General features: G+C 48.1%; 1 long non-coding RNA gene across 1 annotated transcript; it reads left to right on the top strand.

Annotated features, from left to right (window-relative positions):
• Positions 1–1,974: 1,974 nt before the first annotated feature.
• LOC115080453 lies at positions 1,975–11,999 on the top strand. Its single transcript, XR_003853564.1, has 4 exons — positions 1,975–2,122; positions 2,204–2,300; positions 10,707–10,858; positions 11,654–11,999. It is a non-coding gene; the product is annotated as an uncharacterized LOC115080453 (long non-coding RNA).
• Positions 12,000–12,017: the final 18 nt, after the last annotated feature.

The raw sequence follows: 12,017 nt of genomic DNA, 5'->3' as shown, positions 1-12,017 counted from the left end.
AGTGTGGTCACTTCAACTTGTGATTAACCAGTGAGATTTCAACTGCTTGTTGCGACCATCGCTGCCCGACATCTCCACTCCGCCCACCTTACCTCTTTGACGACTCCCTCTTTGGTTGATGGAAGTTTGGATGCTGCAGCGTCATCTTGCCGACCTCCTCCGGCGTTCCCGGACTGGCTAGACGCTGCCTGCCGCCATGTTCTCCTGAGGCCTAAAGGCGCGTGCGCGGCGCGGCCCCGACTCAAGTACCAACTGTGGCGCGAACCTCAGGGGCGTCCCCCTGAGATGACGCCAACATCACCAGATATTTAAGGTCTCTTGTTTTGCTAGCTAATCAAGTTAGCAAAGGGTTTCCTACCTAGCTGCCTCCAGGCATCGCTGCGGATGGGATTCGCTCTCCGCTTACCTTGTTACTCTGCCTCCTCGGACTTTACCAGGGGTACCCGCTCCTCGGGGGCCTCGCTCTCTCTCTTGCTTTTCAGGTTGCAGTCTGGAACCGGTACTCGCTCCTCGAGGGCCCACGTTAGTTAGTGGTGAGCAGTCACAGACAGCTATTATGACCCGGTCCAGTCAGCGGGAAAAAGTGGTTTGGGACATTCCCCCTACGACCCCTACTGTCATTTGAAAGGAGCTGGTTGCCATGAAATGCAGGGTGGCCAACAGTTTGGTGAGGCCGGTAGGGGTGAGCAATCGTTTGCAAAGTATTGGCAATCCGCAACATATAGGGCCATATTTGTTGTATTCGTGGGGAAGCGAAACGTATCGCGATTCCCACGAATACAACGAATCTTCACCGAATTATTCGGCCAATAAAGGAGCGAATTTAAACAAAACCCCCACCCTCCTGATCCCCCCAAGACTTAACAAAACTCCCTGGTGGTCCAGCGGGGGTCCGGGAGCCATCTACTGCACTCACACCTTCGGCTGCCGGTATTCAAAATGACGCCGATAGCCCCTGTGACATAGTAAGGGTAAAGGCTATCGACACCATTTTGATTACTGGCATCCGACGGCCTGAGTGCAGGAGATCGCTCCCGGACCCCTGCTGGACCACTAGGGACTTTTAGCAAGTCTTGAGGGACCCTCCTGACCCCCACAAGACTTACCAAAAGTCCCTGGTGGACCAGCGAGGGTCCGGGAGCAATCTCCTGCACTCGGGCCGTCGGCTGCCAGTATTCAAAATGGCGCTGATAGCCTTTGCCCTTACCCCCGCTGGACCACCAGGGAGTTTTGGTAAGTCTTGGGGGGGTCAGGAGGGTTGTAGTAAATTAAATTTTAGCTGGGAAACAAATAAGAATGGACCGCATGAATGGATTGGGCCCCCCTCCTTGCGAATGCAACGTATCTGCCCCCCCCCCCCCCAAATACGAATACCGAATGTAACGTATGCGGTTCCTCTGCACATCCCTAGAGGCCGGGCACAGCGTGGGACCTTTTCATGACCAGATCCAAATCCTCTCAGATTTCTTCATATAATTCCAGGATAGCCTGAGAACTGAGGCAATATCTGCAAACCACATAATCCTCTGGCATGCCCAGATATGATGTTTTTTGTTTTTGCTGTGCTTACTTGAAAGGATGGTGTTACTTTATTGTGAATGACCTGGGAGAGGTACCACAGTTGTGACTCTGAAGCCTCGACTACCTGAAGTTCAAAGTTTTGAATTTACTCAATCCTACATTTAAGAAGTAATATTTCAAAGCGATAGTAACTCAATAATACACCTGGACATGACCAACATTACTCAAATAATGATTTTATTTATGAAATTGTAACCGAACTTTATTGGCACCTGTTAGAATGTACGATATCCTACATTTACTTACCTTAGTCTATGTGCCTATTTGTAAACCGTTGCGATGGTATATAACTTAGCGACGATATAGAAAAGTTTTTAAATAAATAAATAAAAAATAAATAAAAATTTTCCCCTTTATGGTTTTCTCATGCTGTCTTATGTTTGCTCAAGAGAAAGGATATATCACTGTGGACAAGTGGGGTGGAGTTTGCACAGACCTCGATTTGAATACACATTCTGCAATGGAATTCTGTGGAAGTAGAGACTGGATTTTCTTTGGACTTCTGCCGACCACAGAGTGATCCCAGAAAGAGAGCAGAGAGGTAAAGAGACTGGAGACATCACACTCTGATGTTCAGAATCTTGAGTTTTTTAATGTGTTAAGAGAAGTTATTGTGTTGCAGTTTGCAGCTCTTTTCTGGGAATTTTGCCACACTCCTGAGTAGATTATTGGGTACTACTGCCAACGTCTGGAAGAATAAGTGCATGATGATTCTACAGGTAGGTGTGCTGTTATGTTAATATGAGGTTTCTTTTACAGTACATGGGGTCTGGGAGAAGTTTTAGCTCTCCCCAGTACTACTTTATGACGAGTTCTGTTCCGGTCCACAGAGTTACACAGCAACAGTATGGGCAGTGAAGATACTGCCTGAGCAAGATCTCATGCTGGCAGGGACAGCTGACAAAACTATTACACTTTGGAAATATAATTCAGTGACTTAAAAGTATTATTAAGTTAAATTATTTCCTTTTGTTTGCAGCAAGGACAAATGGTAACCTGAAACAATTCCTTGAAATCTTTCTTATGTCAGGTACAGAGGAATGCAAATGCCAAATGTTCCGTTTGAATGTCAACATTTTCTTGTGTTGGTTATTATCATCTTTTGAAGTCAGCAGGGACGCCTTTGGCTAGAAGCCATTGCTGTATTATTTGTTACACTACACGTACCCCAAGTGGAAATTATTGTACAGGGGAAGATACTAGAATTTATTATAAGTATTAAGTAACAGCTCTTTGTGAGTTTATGGAGTATTGGAGAAATTACTTACCTGATAATTTAATTTTCCTTAGTGTAGACAGATGGACTCAGGACCAATGGGTATTAGAGATGTGTATCGTGTGATCGATCGTCATAACGATCGATTTCAGCTGGGGGGGGGGGGAGGGAATCGAATCGTTGCGGTTTTGTATTTGTAAATATCGTGTAAATCGTAAATCGGGGAGGGCGGGAAAACCGGCACACTAAAACATCCCTAAAACCCACCCCGACCCTTTAAAATAAATCCCCCACCCTCCCGAACTCCCCCCAAATGTCTTAAATTACCTGGGGTCCAGTGGGGGGGTCCCGTTGTGATCTTCCACTCTCGGGCTACGGGTGCGTTGATAGAAAATGGCGCCGGCGCCGGTGCCATTTTGGTTCCTATCCCCCGACGTCACGAGCATAGGAGATCGCTCCCGGACCCCCGCTGGATCCCCAGGGACTTTTGGCCAGCTTGGGGGGGCCTCCTGACCCCCACAAGACTTGCCAAAAGTCCAGTGGGGGTCCGGGAATGACTTCCTGCACTCGAATCGTGTTGCCGTACGGCCGGCGCCATTTTGCAAAAGTCCCTGGGGGTCCAGCGGGGGTCCGGGAACGACCTCCTACGCTCGAATCGTGTTGTCATACGGCCGGCGCCATTTTGCAATATGGCCGCGCCATTTTGCAAAATGGCGCCGGCCGTACGGCAACACGATTCGAGTGCAGGAGGTCATTCCCAGACCCCCGATGGACTTTTGGCAAGTCTTGGGGGGGTCAGGAGGCCCCCCCAAGCTGGCCAAAAGTCCCTGGGGGTCCAGCGGGGGTCCGGGAGCAATCTTCTACGCTCATGATGTCGGGGGACAGGAAGCAAAATGGCACCGGCGCTACCTTTGCCCTGTCATATGACAGGGCAAAGGTAGAGCCGGCGCCATTTCTATCAACGCACCCGTGGCCCGAGAGTGGAAGATCACAATGGGACCCTCCCCAGTGGACCCCAGGTAATTTAAGACATTTTGGGGGGTTCGGGAGGGTGGGGGATTTATTTTAAAGGGTCGGGGTGGGTTTTAGCGATGTTTTAGTGTGCCGGTTTTCCCGCCCTCCCCCTTCCCCCGATTTACGATTTTTGACGATAAATCGGGGGAATTCCTATTAAATATCGCCTCTAATGATTTTTGACGATTTAAAATATATCAGACGATATTTTAAATTGTCAAAAAACGATTCACATCCCTAATGGGTATAGTGTGCTCCCGATAGCAGTTGGAGACAGAGTCAGATTTCAATCTGACATCAGCACTACATATACCCGTGCAGGAAGCTCTGCTCTTCAGTATTCTCCTCGAAAAGGAATTGTGGATATATGTGTGTTTGAATAACTTGGTTAACTTGATTAACTTGAACTGGTTGACGTGAATTTTAGCTGGAGACCGCCAGTGCACTCAACCGAGAAATGCCGACACCCAGTAACTATGGATGTCTTAACTAGGGATAAAGCACAGCTTACCCGTGCTTGACTTGCTCTCGGGGATTGTGACCCGAGGTTTCCGTATTTTGAGGCAGCCGTGGGTGGGATACTGAGTCCATCTGTCTACACTAAGGAAAACAAAATTATCAGGTAAGTAATTTCTCCATTTCTTAGTGTGTAGCAGATAGACTCAGGACCAATGGGATGTACAAAAGCTACTCCCAAACTGGGTGGGAGGCTGCCCGTGGTCCACTTAGTACTGCCCTTGTGAATGCTGTGTCCTCCCGGGCTTGAACATCCAGGCGGTAGAACCTAGAGAAGGTGTGAATGGAGGACCACGTCGCTGCCCGATAGATCCCGGCAGGTGACAACATCTTGGTTTCTGCCCAGGATACTGCCTGGGCTCTAATGGAATGGGCCTTGACTTGTAAAGGTGGTGGCTTCCCTGCCTCTACGTAGGCCGCCTTGATTACTTCTTTGATCCAGCGGGCTATAGTTGCTCGCGAGGCCGTTTCCCCTTGTTTCTTCCCACTGTGAAGGATGAATAGGTGGTCCGTCTTTCGTACGGATTCCGACCTTTCCAGGTATCGGACTAGGAGTCTGCCGATGTTAAGATGGCAAAGAAGGTGAGAGTCTTCCGAGTCCTTATGCTCGTCTGGAGATGACAGCGAGATGGTTTGGTGTAGATGGAAATGAGAAACTACCTTTGGAAGGAAGGAAGGGACAGTACGTAGCTGTATGGATCCCGGTATGAATCTGAGGAATGGTTCCCGACAGGATAGTGCTTGAAGTTTGGAGATGCAATGGGCTGAACATATTGCCACTAGGAACACAATTTCAAGGTTAGAAGCCGTAGAGATAGCCCGTGGGTAGGTCTGAAGGAAGCTCCCGCTAGGAAGTCTAGTACTAGATTGAGGTTCCTTAGAGGTACTGGTCACTTTAGTGGTGGTCGGATTTGCTTGACACCTCTCAGGAAGCGGGAGATATCTGAATGTGAGGATAGACTGATGCCGTCCCCTTTGGCTCTGAAGCAAGCCAACACGACAACTTGAACTTTGATGGAGTTGAGAGACAACCCCTTCTGCAAGCCATCCTGTAGAAATTCCAGGATTGTGGGGATTCTGACTGTACACGGAAGTATGTCGCAGTCTTCACACCAGGCTTCAAATATTCTCCATATTCGTATATAGGTTAGAGACGTGGAGAACTTGCGAGCTTGAAGCAAAGTGTCAATTACTGCCCCCGAGTATCCACTCTTCTTCAGGCGCGTCCTCTCAAAGGCCAGACTGTAAGAGAGAATCGAGTTGGGTCTTCATGGAGGATCGGTCCTTGCTGGAGTAGATCCCTGTGTGGAGGTAGAGACAGGGGATGCCCCTCCAGAAGTCTTCACATGTCTGCGTACCACGGCCTTCATGACCAATCCAGGGCCACTAGAAATACTAGCCCCCGGTGGTGTTCTGTCTTGTGGATGATCCCGCCCAATAGTGGCCATGGAGGAAAGGCGTAGAGCAGGTCTTCCTGTGGCCAAGTCTGGATGAGGGCGTCGATCCCCTGGGATTGTGGGTCTCGTCTGCAGCTGAAGAAGTTTGGAACTTGGGCATTGGACTGGGTTGCGAGAAGATCCATGGCTGGAGTTCCCCAGCAGTTTATTATCAACTGGAAGGTTGTGGTCGACAGCATCCATTCCCCTGGGTCTAGACTTTCTCTGCTGAGGTAATCTGCAGTAACGTTGTCTTTTCCCTCGATGTGGGCGGCCGAAATCCCTTGCAGGTTTGCTTCCGCCAACACCATTAGGGGTTCTATTTCCAGGGACACCTGTTGGCTTCTGGTTCCTCCCTGGTGGTTGATGTAGGCCACTGTTGTGGCATTGTCCGTCATGACTCTGACTGATTCTCCCCGGAATCTGTGACTGAATCGAAGGCAGGCTAGTCTGACTATTTATTTATTTATTTATTTATTTATTTATTACTTTTATATACCGCCATTCATGAAAAAAGATCATATCATATCGGTTTACAGGGAACAAAGTATTATAACATTAACTTGGGCTTCCAGTCAGTTGATGTTCCATCCCGACTCTTCCTTGTCCCATTGCCCCTGGGCCGTCAGTTCCTGGCAGTGGACTCCCCATCCTTGTAGGCTCGCATCCGTGGTGAGCAAGACCCAGGTTGTGGGGATAGCCTTACTCCCTTGCTCAGCTGGTCTTCTTGTAGCCACCATAGGAGCTGGATCCATACATCCGCCGGTAACTGGAGGCAAATGGTGTAGTCATGGGAAATCGGGTTCCATCGTGACAGTAAGGAACGTTGTAGTGGTCGCATGTGGGTTTTTGCCCATGGAATGATGTCTAGGGTCGATGTCATGAGGCCGAGGACTTAGAGGTAGTCCCATACCATGGGGCGAGCGCCGTTCAACAGTTTTCTTAACTGGTCCATCAATTTCCTTCTCCTTGTAAGGGGAAGGACGACCCTGTCTTGTTGGGTGTTGAACCGGACTCCCAAGTACTCTAGTGATTGGAAGGGCTGCAGGCAGCTCTTGGTTGTGTTGACGACCCACCCGAGCTTCTGTAGTAGATTCTTGACTGGTAGTCGCCTGATGACTTTCCTCTGGAGATTTTGCTCTGATCAGCCAATCGTCCAGGTACGGGTGTACGAGGATTCCTTCTTTCCTCAGTATCACTGCCACTACAACCATGATTTTGGTGAACGTCTGAGGGGCCATAGATAGTCCGAAGGGTAGCGCCAGGAACTGGTAGTGGTGATCCATGATCGCAAAGCTTAGTATGCGCTGGTGATCATGATGGACTGGGATGTGCAGATAGGCTTCTGACATGTCCAGGGAGGTCAGAAATTCTCCCGGCTGTACTGCCCTTATGACTGAGCGTAGCATTTCCAAGCGGAAGTGTGGTACCCTCAGGTAGTGGTTGACAGACTTGAGGTCCAGGATGGGCCAGAACTTTCCCTCTTTCTTGGGGACGATAAAATAGATGGAATAGTGTCCAGTATTTTGTTGGTGTGTGGGCACCGATGTTATTGCTTTTAGGGCGAGCAATTTTGTCAGTGTGGTTTCCACTGCCGCCCTCTTGGAGGGTGAGTGGCAAGGCGATTTCACAAATTTGTCTGAAGGGATGCTGTGGAAGTCCAGATAGTATCCCTCTCGAATGATGGTTAGGACCCACTTGTCCGACGTTATCTCAACCCATCTTTGGTAGAATAGGGCAAGCCTGCCCCCTATGGCTTCTTCTTGTGGATGGGTCTGTTGATTCTCATTGTGGGGTGTGGCTGGGGCCTGGACCTGAGCCGGCTCCCCTCTTGTTGTATCTGTTCTGAAAGGACTGGCCCCTGCCTGCGGGGCGAGGGGCTTGGTATGTGTTTTTGTACAGTCTAAAACATTGTGATCCTCTGCCCTTGGGTGTTTGGGGAGAGGGGCGATGGCTTCTTTTGTTCTTGTCCTTCGGTAGTCAAGGTACTGGGGATTCACCCCATTTGTCGGCTAACTTCTCCAGTTCACTTCCGAACAGGAGGGCTCCTTTAAAGGGCATTCTCGTGAGTTTCGTCTTGGAAGTCGCGTCGGCTGACCAGCTTCGGAGCCAGAGTTGCCTTCTGGCTGCCACTATGGATGAGATGCCCCTGGCTGAGGTGCGCACCAGGTCGGAAGTCGCATCCATGAGGAAGGATATCGCTGGTTCTAATGTTTTGATGGGCGTGGAGGCATTCCTGGCAAGTGACAAGCAGGCACATGTCACCATGGCACAGCAGGCAGCAATCTGCAGTGACATAGCTGCCACATCAAATGACTATTTAAGGATGGATTCCTGACGTCTGTCTTGGGCATCCTTGAGTGCCGCTCCTCCTTCGACTGGAATGGTAGTGTGCTTTATGACAGCGCAGACCATGGCGTCTACTTTGGGAAACACCAGGATTTCTTTGGCTGAGGGATCCAGTGGGTATAGGGCTTCTAGGGCCCATCCTCCTTTGAAACAGGCCTCCAGAGCATTCCATTCCAGGTAGATCAATTGTTGTACGGCTTGTAGCAAAGGGAAATGGCGTGAGGTCTGACGGAGCCCGACCAGAAGAGGATTCATCTTTGGCTCCGCTGTGATGCTAGTGCCTGTGATGGCCAGCTCCTTCAGGCTCAGAGACACGAGGTCTGGTAGCTCATCTTTGGAGAAGAAACACATCATGGTTCGGTATGGTTCCGTTCCTGGAGGGATTTCCCCCTCCTCCAGGGAGTCTTGATCTTCCTCCGAGGTGTCCGTGTCCCCTAAGGTGAGACTTTTGTCTGGGGGGGGGCGGGGACATCCCTGGGAGGCCCAGAGGGGCCTGGTAGGTTTGGGTCCTCTGGTGGAGGCTGTGGCTGTGTCCCCGGTGGTGCTGATTGCGCCTGGATGAAGGTTTGTAGGCCTTTAAAGAATTCCACCCAGGAAAAGGTTCCTGGGTCCATATTGAACCCAGCGGCGTTCCCCGAGGGCCCCATCTGAGGAGGGGCCGAGCTGGGGATAGGTGATGCGCAGGGGTCGCCGCTGTGCACACAGCTCAGTTAAGCGAACAGTACGGCGATCAAAGAGGGGAAATGGCCCCCTGGAGGGTCTCCACATGGGAGGAACCTCATGCCGGATCGGGGTCTAGCCCGGACGGGGCTGATCAACCCGATGGGATAGAAGCCATCTGGCGATCTGTTCAGCTATCCGAGCCTCGGAGACCAAAGGCTTTAAGAAGGGGTTTCTGCCTTACCTTTTTTTACCTTACCTTACGATGTTTCCCGGTCTCGTGCCGGGCGGTCTCCGACTGCGGGAAGGAGAGGGAAAGTTACCTTCACCACCGCGCTCGGTATTGCACCCACTGCCTCTCAGCCACTCCCGTTCCTGGGGCTAAGTCCACGCCGGGAACCGGCCTCCGGACCGAGGCTTACCTCTGAGGGTTCTCAGAAATCACCTCAGGAATTCTCAACTGGGGGAGGGACCCTTAGATATCACCGCAGGAGAACGGGGCTCGTCTGTAGAGGTAAGATTATTTCTTCTTTGTTTTGGAATTTTCTTTGGTTTGGATTTTCTAACGCTGTACAAGCGTGTGTAGAGTCCCAAACTGCTATGGAGACGGAGAAATACTGAAGAGCAGAGCTTCCTGCACGGGTATATGAAGTGCTAATGTCAGACTGAAATCTGACTCCATCTCCAACTGCTATCAGGAGCACACTATACCCATTGGTCCTGAGTCCATCTGCTACAAGCTAGGAAATGGTTATATTTGAACTGATGTATGGTATATCTTTTACATCAGAGCTTGGGTGGGCAATACCTGCCTGAAGCCAATGAGATACAATGAATTGAATAAAATGTGAGGGTGCCTTTGTTTTAGCGAGAGAGAGAGGTATTCATGAAGTTAGCATGGGGCACATTTAAAACTAATCGGAGAAAGTTCTTTTTTACTCAACGCACAATTAAACTCTGGAATTTGTTGCCAGAGGATGTGGTTAGTGCAGTTAGTATAGCTGTGTTTAAAAAAGGATTGGATAAGTTCTTGGAGGAGAAGTCCATTACCTGCTATTAAGTTCACCTAGAGAATAGCCACTGCCATTAGCAATGGTAACATGGAATAGACTTAGTTTTTGGGTACTTGCCAGGTTCTTGTGGCCTGGATTGGCCACTGTTGGAAGCAGGATGCTGGGCTTGATGGACCCTTGGTCTGACCCTGTATGGCATTTTCTTATGTTCTTATGTTCTTAGAGCTGGAGGGTTATAGTCAAGTGGTGAGGCTTTAATTACAGCTTCTGGCTGGTTGCTTTGCTTGTAACAAAGAAAAAGCAGTTTCTGGTAGTGGGAAGTTTTCTGAAGAAAAGTACTTATCTAGCAGAACTGAGGGAATCTAGCAGAACTGAGGGAAAGGAAAGTGATTTTTAGATATTTCCTGATTTTTGTTTTATTTCAAGTGGGGTAAACAGTGCACACTATTAGTATTAGTCGAAGTTGGAGGGAATTTTCAGAAGATTTGCTATGAGTTTATTCAGAATATATATGGAATTTTCTTTTAATTTGGTGAAGATCAGATCCATGTGCATTGCTGATCTCCCAGTCAACAGCAACTGCTTCATCACTAGTCTGGATTGCAGAGAAGTTCATCTATAGGAGTCAACCATCACACGAGATTAAACCGAGAATTATGCAAACATGCAGGCCAGAATTTAGAAGGGAATTTTGAAACTCCAATTTTTCTAATTTAGGGTAGGATTAGTGATTTTCTATTATAATTTATAAAGAGTGAGTTTTCTTAATTTTCAATGCTAACAAATACTTTTACTATAATGCCATGTGCTTCTGTTTCCTATAGAGTTTAAGAATCCAAATGTATTATGTGAATGTGCATGCACTGATTTTGCATTACTTGCAATAGTAATACATCATGTTACTTTTATTTTCTGATCCAGCCTCTCCTCCCTACCCTGAGAGAACCATTAGTTGTGTGGGCATACTACACATGCCCATTTCAAATCATACAGTCAAGAAGTGGAGTTATTTATGTGACTCCCTCCCACAGCTAGGAAGTATACAGAAGGCAGATGTGAGAAAAAATTCATTGGTAAGCACATCTCTGAGCACTCTGTTTGGTAACTATGTACATAGTTTTGACTGTCAAGCAAACCATACACAACTAGCTGATTTTTGTTTTGGGGTTTTTTTCTGGCCCTAGAGTTTTAATGGTTTGAGACCTTTTAAAGGGCTAACAAATGAAGATGTTCATGAGCATTCAAAATCAGATTCCTTCTTTAGATATGTTTTCTACCACTAGAAATGTAGCTCCAGAGTCACACAGGGGGCCTGATTTATAAATTATTTTCTCCCATTTTGTGTTGGGATGGGGGTATACCTTACATCAGGGATGGCGAACTCCAGTCCTTGAGGGCTGCAAACAGGCCAGGTTTTCAGGATATCCACAATGAGCAAGCATGAGAAAGATTTGCATCCAATGGAGGCAGTGCATGCAGATCTTTCTCATGCATATTCATTGTGGATATCCTGAAAACCTGGTCCTCCAGGACTGGAGTTCGCCATCCCTGCCTTATATGCATTAGAACATTTGTGTTTTCATTTAGCCCCCAAACTGTGAGTACTTGGGTGTTCAATGTATTTCCTAGTTGCCAGTCAGGTTATAGATTATTGCATGGGCAGAAGTTACACATAGGGATGTGTACAGAAAACATTTTCAGTTTGGTTTATTCATTTGGTTTGTCGACTTGATTTGTTTTTTTTTGGTTCAGGGTAAACAATTATTCATATATTCATGTCATTGGGTCATTTGTCTTCCATTTAAGTCAATGAGTAAAGCAATGCATCCTTTTTTGGGCTCTAAAATTCCAAGTTTCTATCCATGTAGTTAAACTTGCAGGCAGCCGACATCAACAGAGGGAAGAGCACTCTCAGATATAAAAAATGCGGCAAAGAAGCACCAACAGTGGCAAGAACATGCCGAGTCTGCAAAAGGGGGCAAAGAGCACCAACAATGGCATCAACACCTGAAAGCACCATAAGTGGGACAAAGGGCACCATCAACAATGGCATGAACACCCAATGATACAAAAAGAGGGGCAAAAGACAAGGCAGCAAGCACAATAGCATCAACACTCCATGGCATTGTGAGAGGAGGAAAAAGCACCATCCACAGTGGCAAGAACACCCCAAGGCTCCAAAAGAGGGGAAATATGGTCCCAAAGGTAGCCTGATTTTCCCAAGTCATGCCA

This window comes from Rhinatrema bivittatum, chromosome 1 (assembly GCF_901001135.1).
Source record: "Rhinatrema bivittatum chromosome 1, aRhiBiv1.1, whole genome shotgun sequence".
Classification (NCBI taxonomy): Eukaryota; Metazoa; Chordata; class Amphibia; order Gymnophiona; family Rhinatrematidae; genus Rhinatrema; species Rhinatrema bivittatum.
Note: the sequence above shows the minus strand (reverse complement) of the source record. Positions and strands in the feature narration are given on the sequence as shown.